Source organism: Rhinopithecus roxellana, chromosome 15, assembly GCF_007565055.1.
Source record: "Rhinopithecus roxellana isolate Shanxi Qingling chromosome 15, ASM756505v1, whole genome shotgun sequence".
In the NCBI taxonomy this organism is placed as follows: Eukaryota; Metazoa; Chordata; class Mammalia; order Primates; family Cercopithecidae; genus Rhinopithecus; species Rhinopithecus roxellana.
In genome coordinates this window covers 51,500,777-51,509,759 of record NC_044563.1, presented here as the reverse complement: position 1 = coordinate 51,509,759, position 8,983 = coordinate 51,500,777, and the positions used below count along the sequence as shown (strand labels likewise).

At 39.9% G+C, this 8,983-nt stretch overlaps 1 non-coding gene across 1 annotated transcript; it reads left to right on the top strand.

The window, feature by feature from the left end:
- The first annotated feature begins 1,642 nt into the window (after positions 1-1,642).
- On the top strand, positions 1,643-1,749 carry LOC115893708. Its single transcript, XR_004053770.1, has one exon. It is a non-coding gene; the product is annotated as a U6 spliceosomal RNA (small nuclear RNA).
- The last annotated feature ends 7,234 nt before the right edge of the window (positions 1,750-8,983 follow it).

Sequence of the window (8,983 nt, the reverse complement as noted above, 5' to 3'; positions counted from 1 at the left end):
ACTGAGTATGCAAAGGAAAATAATTCATTATATAAAAAGAACACTAGCATGTGTGTATACATCACAGCACAATTCATGATAGCAAAGATACGGAATTAACCGAAGTGCCCATCAGTTGATGAGGTATATATACCTCATGTTTTAGTCTATTATCACTATTTTTTTTTAAATTATTGCTCTAACCATAGTACCATATACATGGAATACTATTAAATACATACAAATGAATGAAAAATGTTTTTTGCAGCAACTTGGATGGAACTGGAGGTCATAATCCTAATTAAAGTAACCTAAGAATGGGAAAAAAATACCAAATGCTCTCACTTAGAAGTGGGAGCTAAGCTACGGGTACACAAAGGCATACATAATGGTATAAGGGACACTGGAGATCCAGAAGAGGGGAGGGTTGGATGGGGGTGAGGGATGAAAAAATACCTATTGGATACAATGTATACTACTCTAGTGACAGGTACATTAAAATCCCAGACTTCACCACTGTACAATGCATCCATGTAACCAAGACCCACTTGTACCCCTAAAGCTATTAAAAGTTAAAACAAACAGACAAAAAGATTTTTAAAAAGGAAAATTAAAGGGCATATATGTTTTACGGAATAGTCTCAGGGCCTTCTTGTATCATGAAAACAGTACCAAAAAGTGCTTTATAAAATACAATATTCAGTTGATGTGTTGAGAAAATAAAAATGTACTTGCACACAGTACAGTTAGAACAATAATTTAAAAAAGAAAAATGTTTAGTGATATTAGAATATACCCACAAAATTATATTTCCCATCAAATGCAAAGAACAACACAGAGTAGTTGGTCCCGTTTATCTTTAAAATTATATATTTATAGACCGGGCGTGGTGGCTCACGCCTGTAATCCCAGCACTTTGGGAGGCCGAGGCGGGAGGATCACAAAGTCAAGAGATCAAGAGCATCCTGGCTAACACAGTGAAACGCCGTCCCTACTAAAAATACAAAATATCAGGCATGGTGGTGGGTGCCTGTAGTCCTAGCTACTCGGGTGGCTGAGGCAGGAGAATAGCATGAACACGGGAGGTGGAGCTTGCAGTGAACCGAGATCACACCACTACATCCAGCCTGGGTGACAGAGTGAGACTCCGTCTCAAAAAAAAGAAAAAAATATATATTTATATATTTGCATGTGTGTATATTTATATGTAATATTTATTTCGATCATATATTTATATATTTCATGAAATATATGTATGAAAAACCTCACAAAATTAGGCACTATAATAGTTGAAGTAATTTTACAGATGGTAGAGTTATAGAGGATATTATTCCATTTATTATTATTTTGAATTTTACTTTGTTTTCCAAATTTCCCACAACATGCCTTTTTCATTATAAAAGTCATAATAAACTATGGCTTCCATTATTTAAAAAGCTACAAAACTGAAGATCTTTTTAAAATTACTCTAATTTGTAGATCTTCATGAAAATGTGGAGGAAGACGCATTGTTTAGAATTGTTAATCAATTATGTTTGCATCATAGTACTACTACCAATTAACAGTGTAATGTTAGATACATTGCTTAACTTCTCGGGGTTAGTTTTGCCATCTAGTAATGTGAAAAAGTAATGCCTATGTCTCAGACTCACTATGAGAAATAGTGCTCACTTCAGCAGCACATATACTGAAATTGGAACGGTACAGAGAAGATTAACATGATCCCCGCGCAAGGATGATATGCAAATTCATGAAGCATTAAAAAAAAAATTAAAAAAAGAAGAGGAAGAATGTTTATGATAAATAAATTAAAATGATTGAAAGCAAGAAACTTGCAGACATACCTTTGTTATGCTATCTTAGATGGCATGGATTCTACAAGTATTTATAAAATAACCAGCAGATTTTTAATGGAGTAGCTTCAGCTAAATTAGACAAGGTTTTGATTGCAAACTCTGAAGAAGTCTCTATCAATATACAATCAGAGAATAATAAAATTACTATTTTGAAACTGACCTTGAGGCATCTCTTCTATCATTAATTCCAGTCTTCCTTTTCCATCAGTGAATGTCCAACTTATCCCTGCACACTTTTAACAATGGGACTCTCATTCATTTGGCAGTACTAGGATAGAACTCACTATTAGTATTTTTTTTCCTTTGTTAAGCCAAAATCCATTTATCTGTTCCTTTCACTCTACATCCTGCTTCTTTATTCAGGATCTAGATAAAATAGGCCTAATCCAACAGTCACAGGATAGCCTTTTCTGTTTCTAAAAACAGCTATCATTTCCCCTCTCTACTGATCCAGATTATTATTCACTTTTTCCCCAGCTAATCCTTGGAAAATAAGGTTGGTAGACCCCTCACTTTCCACTGGAGCACACACACTACATACTTACGAAATTGTGGAATCTAAGCCTGAATACAATTTCAACCAAGTTTCACTAGCACAAAACACAGGATTCCGCCTGCCTAGCTATCTTGTTTTTAAAATCATATAACATTGTAGGATTCCTATCATTGGTTGTCTTAAATGAACTTTGAACATGGTACACTGAAAAGGTATTGGCCTTGAAACTCAGAGATGTAGCATCTAGTACAGTGCCTGGCGCATAATAAGCACAGTAGTCCCCACTTATTCATGTGGGATGCATTGCAAGACTCCCAGTGGATGCTTGAAACCATGGATAGTACAGAAGCCTAGATATACTGTTTCTTCCTATACATACATACCCATGATAATCTTTAACTTGTAAACTAGGCACAGTGAGAGATTAATAACAGCAGGAATAAAATAGAACAACTATAATAATATACTGTCATAAAAGTTAAGTGAAATTTGTCTTTCTCTTTCTTGAAATATATTGTACTCACACTTCTTGTGCCTACATGTTGAGTTGAAGGGAGATGAATGACATAGGCACTGTGACGTAGCTATAGGCTACTATTGACCTTCTGACAACACATTAGAAGGAAAATCATCTGCTTGGGGTGATTCTGGGTCCTCAATCCATGTAGATGTCAATAGTTGGATGTCAGGAGCAGACAACGTTGATAACTAATGGGTGAATGGGTAGCATACATATGGATATGTTGAACAAAGGGATGATCCATGTCCAGGGTGGGAGACTTCATCATGGTACTAAGAATGGCTCGCAATCTAAGACTTGTACATTGTAGATTTCTGGAATTTTTCATTTATTATTTTTGGACTGAAGGTGACCTCAGGTAACTAAAACCACAAAAAGCAGAAACACAGATAAGGGGGATCAACTATTTTCAACAAATGATGGCTGTTTTTGTCATAATTACCTCTATAGTTATTTAAAAATGCTTAAGACATTTTAGATTTGTAATCACTAAGCCCTATTTTCCTGAACCTGTGTAACACATTTGGTTTTTAGAAATCTGGGTAGAACATTCATCTTTGTTAACTGTATTTTATGAGAATTAAATTGTCTTATCATAGTAACCCTGTCAAAATCTTTTTCGATGGTGATTCAGTGTGAAACCATAAGTGCTTTCCCTTCCAGATCTCTGTCAACTGTGCATGTGATGAGCTGTCCACTATATCTTTGGTCAAGCCACAGATAAAAATGTTGACTGCAGCAAGTTCAAAGTCTGAGGCACATGTGCTGTGTATCACCCGACATGAGGAAGAAAGGAACTGCTTATAGCAGTGTATACCTACGTCCTTTGAGAAATGGCAGACTAAGCCGTTTTAATCATTTAATTTTAACCCTCTGGGTCACTACATTTATCTGAAGTGCACTTAATGTAGAATCTAAGACCATTTCAAAACTGTCATTGGCATTAGTTCTTGTGTTTTTACAAATATAGACGGAATCGCAACTCAAACTTGTGAGCTCTATTGGTATATCTGAGCAGTATAATTAATGAATTTCAGTTAATTTTTAAACACTCTGTTCTAGGTCCTAAGCCAGAGCCTGAAGAAGTTCACGGTCTAGTCAAACACGCAAATATATAGACATATCATCGTATGTATGTTGTCAAGTACTAAAACAGAGGCTCCGGCCACAGCACTCCAGCCTGGGCGGCAGAGCGAGACTCCGTCTCAAAAAAAAAAAAAAAAAAAAAGAACAGAGGCATTCATGACTGTTTATAAAGAGTCATAACCAAATTCCTGGCCACATAATTAAAAATATTTTAGAGCTGGCAAATATTTTATAGATTATCAAATCCAATCTTTTAATTATAGCCAGAAACTGGCTCGGAAAAGGGAACCAACTTGGCCGGGCACGGTGGCTCATGCCTGTAATCCCAACCCTTTGGGAGGCCGAGGCGAGTGGATCATGAGGTCAGGAGATCGAGACCATCCTGGCTAACATGGTGAAAACCCGTCTCTACTAAAAATACAAAAAATTAGCCAGGCATGGCAGCTGGCGCCTGTAGTCCCAGCTACTTGGGAGGCTGAGGCAGGAGAATGGCGTGAACCCAGGAGGTGGAGCTTGCAGTGAGCCGAGATCACGCTACTGCACTCCAGCCTGGATGACAGAGCGAGACTCCGTCCAAAAAAAAAAAAAAAAAAGAAAAGAAAAGGGAACCAACTTGCCCAAGTTCATATAGTTAACTGATGGACAAGAACTCAGATGTTTGAGTGCCTACAGAAATGTCCTTCCCCTATCCTCCCCTCGACAATGTCCTCCTGCACCAATAAATATGTACGTTTGTTTATATATAATGGTAGACTATCCTAAGAGTCATCTTTCTGAAGAATCTTATAATCCAGGATTGAAGGTATGGATACTAAGAAAAGTGTATTCTACTGAGTCTTTATCCTTGAATATACCTAAGGAATTAAATGTGCATGCTCATGAACAATTAAATTCCCTTACATTCCAATATTAGCTTGTCATTATTTGTTTTTTTCCCCTCCTCCATGGAATATAGGGAAATATAATAACACCTTACTACGGATTAATGCACATTCATTTTAATTCATTCCACAAATATTTATTGACTTTCCACTATGTGAAAGGTCCTTTTGAAACCAGAAAATTTCCCTTGTCCCCTTTTCAGGGCATGTGATGAGGGTGTGGCATGCTTCTTCAGTGCCCCACTCTTCAAACCGCTAGGGGAGCATACAGACGGGCAGGCTGTGGAGCTCCCACCCCACGGCATTGTCTGGAGGTGAATGTTTACAGCCCCTGCACCAGTGGGCATGGGTTACAGGGTGCTCTCTTAGTTTAGCCATCTATAGGCAGCTTGTGCTAACCAGCTCAATTAGACCTTCTATATTACCACAAAGACAGAGGACTTTCTGTATCCTGGGTTCTCGCCTTGGTGTTCCAGAAGAATCAGATCACACCTGGGCTTAGAGAATGAGTTCAAGGTTTTATTGAGTGCAGGGAGCTCGCAGCAGATGGGGGAAGCCAGAAGGGGATGGAGTGGTCAGGTCGCTCAGCAGCCTGGGCTCTTCTCTAACTCCCCCTGGCCAAACTCTGCCTCATTCCACCGGTCGATGGGCTCCCTGTGTGCTGGCATCTGTCCTGTGCTCTTCTGCCAGCATGCTCCCCTCAGCATCCTCTAGATGTCCAGCCACTTGTGTCTTCTTCAGCCAGTGTGTTCCTCTCGATGTCCAGCTGCTTGTGTCTCTGCCTGCTAGGGTCTTGGGGTCTTTATAGGCACAGGATGGGGGCATGGCAAGCCAGGATGGTCTTGGGAAATGCCACATTTGGCCGGGAAAACAAAAATGCCTGTCTTCACCTAGATTCGTGGGCACAGGCCCAGGTGTGGAGTCCTAGCCAGGGACCATGCCCTTCCCCACTTCCCTATCATTTAAAGTGAGCACACCCTTCCCTTCCCAGCACTTCCCTTTTCCCCTTTGGTATCACTTTGTAAGATAAAATATAGAGTAACTATGGTAGCAGCCCTTAAGGAAGTCCATTTGTCTTGGTAATACTCTGCTCTTTGTGTTACAATGAAATGTATCATAAAGTCTAATAACAGATGAATATTCTGGATACTTACTCTTATCAAGAACACACAGACTACTGTTCTAGGGTATCTGTGCCACAATAAAGTATTAGTGAAGCAAATATTTATTGGATCTTACTGTCTGAAGGAAACTGAGGTATGTGGTTTTAGTAACATTTTCTGATTTGGCACTCCCAACTCCTCTGACAAGTTGATATTCTAATTGCCCACTAGTGATTATAGCTGAAAACCTGAGGTTGCTAGATGCTGAGTAATTTATCTCAGGTCCTAAAAATAAATGAAGGAGCTAGCATTTGAATGCAAGTCCTTGTGACTTCAAAGCCTATGCTGTTTCCACAGAACTTTCACAAGGTTCTGGAATCAAAGAGTGGTGACAGCCATCAGTGTCTAAAATGGGTGAGGGAAGCTTGGAAGGAGTGAGTCCATCACTGAACTCAATAGTTTGCATTTGTTTAAGTTTAACGGGTATGATAAAAACAGATTTTTAAAAATAAATTGGAATATAAACACGTACACTTTCCTTGAGTATCTCTAAGTGCAAGATTCTGCACTAAAGCTGTGAAATTCTGCAATTGATCATTTTAAAAAGCTGTTATTCACTATTGCTGTTAATGACAATGATACTTTACTTCCTTTTCTGAAGCTTCTCTTTCTGTATTTTCAACATGGGCAGTTATACATAAAGTCATTTACTACACATTTTGAATTTTTTTTTTTTTTTAATGTGGATGGTTCTGGCACTGAGTTTATCTCCTGTTAAGCACATTTCTTCTTGGCCATGAAGATGAGCCAAATTACCTTAGCTATTTGGTCTTACCCATGGTGTAACACTTGCCAGAAGTTTCTCTGGGGAAATTATGCAGCTCTAAGCAGCTCTGGATCTTTCAGCCCCAAGTTTCCTCAAAACAACCTGGACCTTTTCCACACTCTTCAGTTCCACCTCACTGGTCCCTGGACGAGTTGTGTAAGGTTTTTGAATGACCTTGATCCACCCTAATTTGAAATCACCACAGGTATCAGAAGGAAAAGCTGAGAGGGGATTATTCCCAAGTAGGACAGATCAACTCTAAACTGACACAGGCTCCACAGGAAGGGCTCAGTCTTCTGTTTTTCTTACTGGGTAGCTTTTTCACTTATGACGAGGAAGGGAGTTCTGTCGAGAATAGTCATCCCCCTGGCTTTTCTTTAAAGAGGTCAGAGATGAAAAAGCAGGAGACAGACTCCTAATCTTTTATTTACTTTCCCAAAAGCGAATTTACAGTATAGACAGGAGACTAAATGGCAAGGACTTCAGTTAACAGTGCAGCACCAGGCCATGGGGATAAAATAATAAATAGGATACACAGAGTCCTTCACTCCCAAAGCCTGTAGTTAAGCACCATTTCAATAAACTTATTTCGCTAAAGTAGTACACATACCAGGAAAGGGGAAAGGAGTACTAGGGAGCTGAGAATGGGACTCAAACCCAAACCCACCGAGCTGGGCAAAGTTCTGACCTCAAATACCTATGTCTAGTTGTCCTCAGAGATTATACATTTTATTTTTGATCTAATAGGCATTTATGTAATACTTGCTATATGCCATGCACTATTATAAGTGCTTTAGAAACATTCAGCTGAGTATGGTGGCTCACGCCTGTAATCCCAGCACTTTGGGAAGTCGAGGTGGGCAAATCATGAGGTCAGGAGTTCAAGACCAGCCTGGCTAACATAGTGAAACCCTGTTTCTACTAAAAATACAAAAAATTAGCTGGGGGTGGTGACGGGTGCCTGTAATCCCAGCTACTCGGGAGGCTAAGGCAGGAGAATCACTTGAACCCAGGAGGTGGAGGTTACAGCGAGCCGAGATGGCGCCACTGCACACCAGCCTGGATGAGAGTTTGAGACTCTGTCTCAAAAAAAAAAAAAAAGAAACATTCATTTAATCTTCATATTAAACCTACAAAATAGGTGCTATAATCACGGGTCCCTTTATATGGATGAATAAACTGAGGCACAGGTAATTTGAGTAACCTGCTCAAGGTCACACAACTAGGAAGTGGCAGAGCTGGGTTTTGAACCCAGAGGCCATGCTCTTATTCCTAAAATAGGAACCTCTCAATCCTTTAAAAGGAAAAGTTGCTGTGACCTGGTCAGGGATGGCGTGAAAAAGGAAGACTTGGAAAGACTATTTGCATTCTGCAGTGCTGAAGAAGTACAAGAGGAGGGCATCACTCATTCCCTGGTCTTGGTCTGTAGGAAGAAGAGGACCCCCAAGAAACTGCTGGAGCCACAAATATGGCCTGGGCCCTGTGGTGCAAAAGCCTATGTGAGGCTCCTGCCAAGACACCAAAATAGCTTTTTCATATAGAACTTTTTAGTGTAATCCAGGCCCATCATAGACCTCGGATAGTGGCAATTTCTAAGGAAGAGAACATGTAAATAGTCCTCTCCCACCTTAAAAGTAATTTTTGCAGATAGTAGCTTCTCTTGCCACACTTCTCTACATGCAGAGAGAGGACTGATGACCAAGACCCCTCTCTGACAGAAAAGTCCCAAAGTACCCCCACACTGCCAGCCTTTCAGAGGAAATGAGAGAGAGAGCAGCTGGTTAAACCAGGGACAGAATATCCTTTTTATTACCTACCTTCCATGATCCAAAAATAACTAGACCCCCAATAGCCAGAAACTTGAAGAACAGAGAGAGGAAAAGAGGAAAATGCGTCAATTTCATGAACTAGAAAACACTAAAAATTCAGGCAGGGATCTGTGTGCTTTCAGAGCAAACCACCACACTGAAATAAAATCTCCATGGCCCTTCAATCACCAAACCATCTCTACAGCAGACTGCCCTTTCAAATATTTGCTTTGCATTTTTCTTTCATCTTCCTTGCCTCCATTACCCAGAAAATGGAAATAGGTGAAATACTACTTGCTTGACCTTGAAAAAGTGTCCCACCCTCTTTGAGTCTCAGTCTCCTTGTCTATAAACGTGAACTAATCTAACCCCACAGGGTAGCGCTAACTGATGGAAGCACCTGGCACAGGGACTGTTTCATAAGGAAT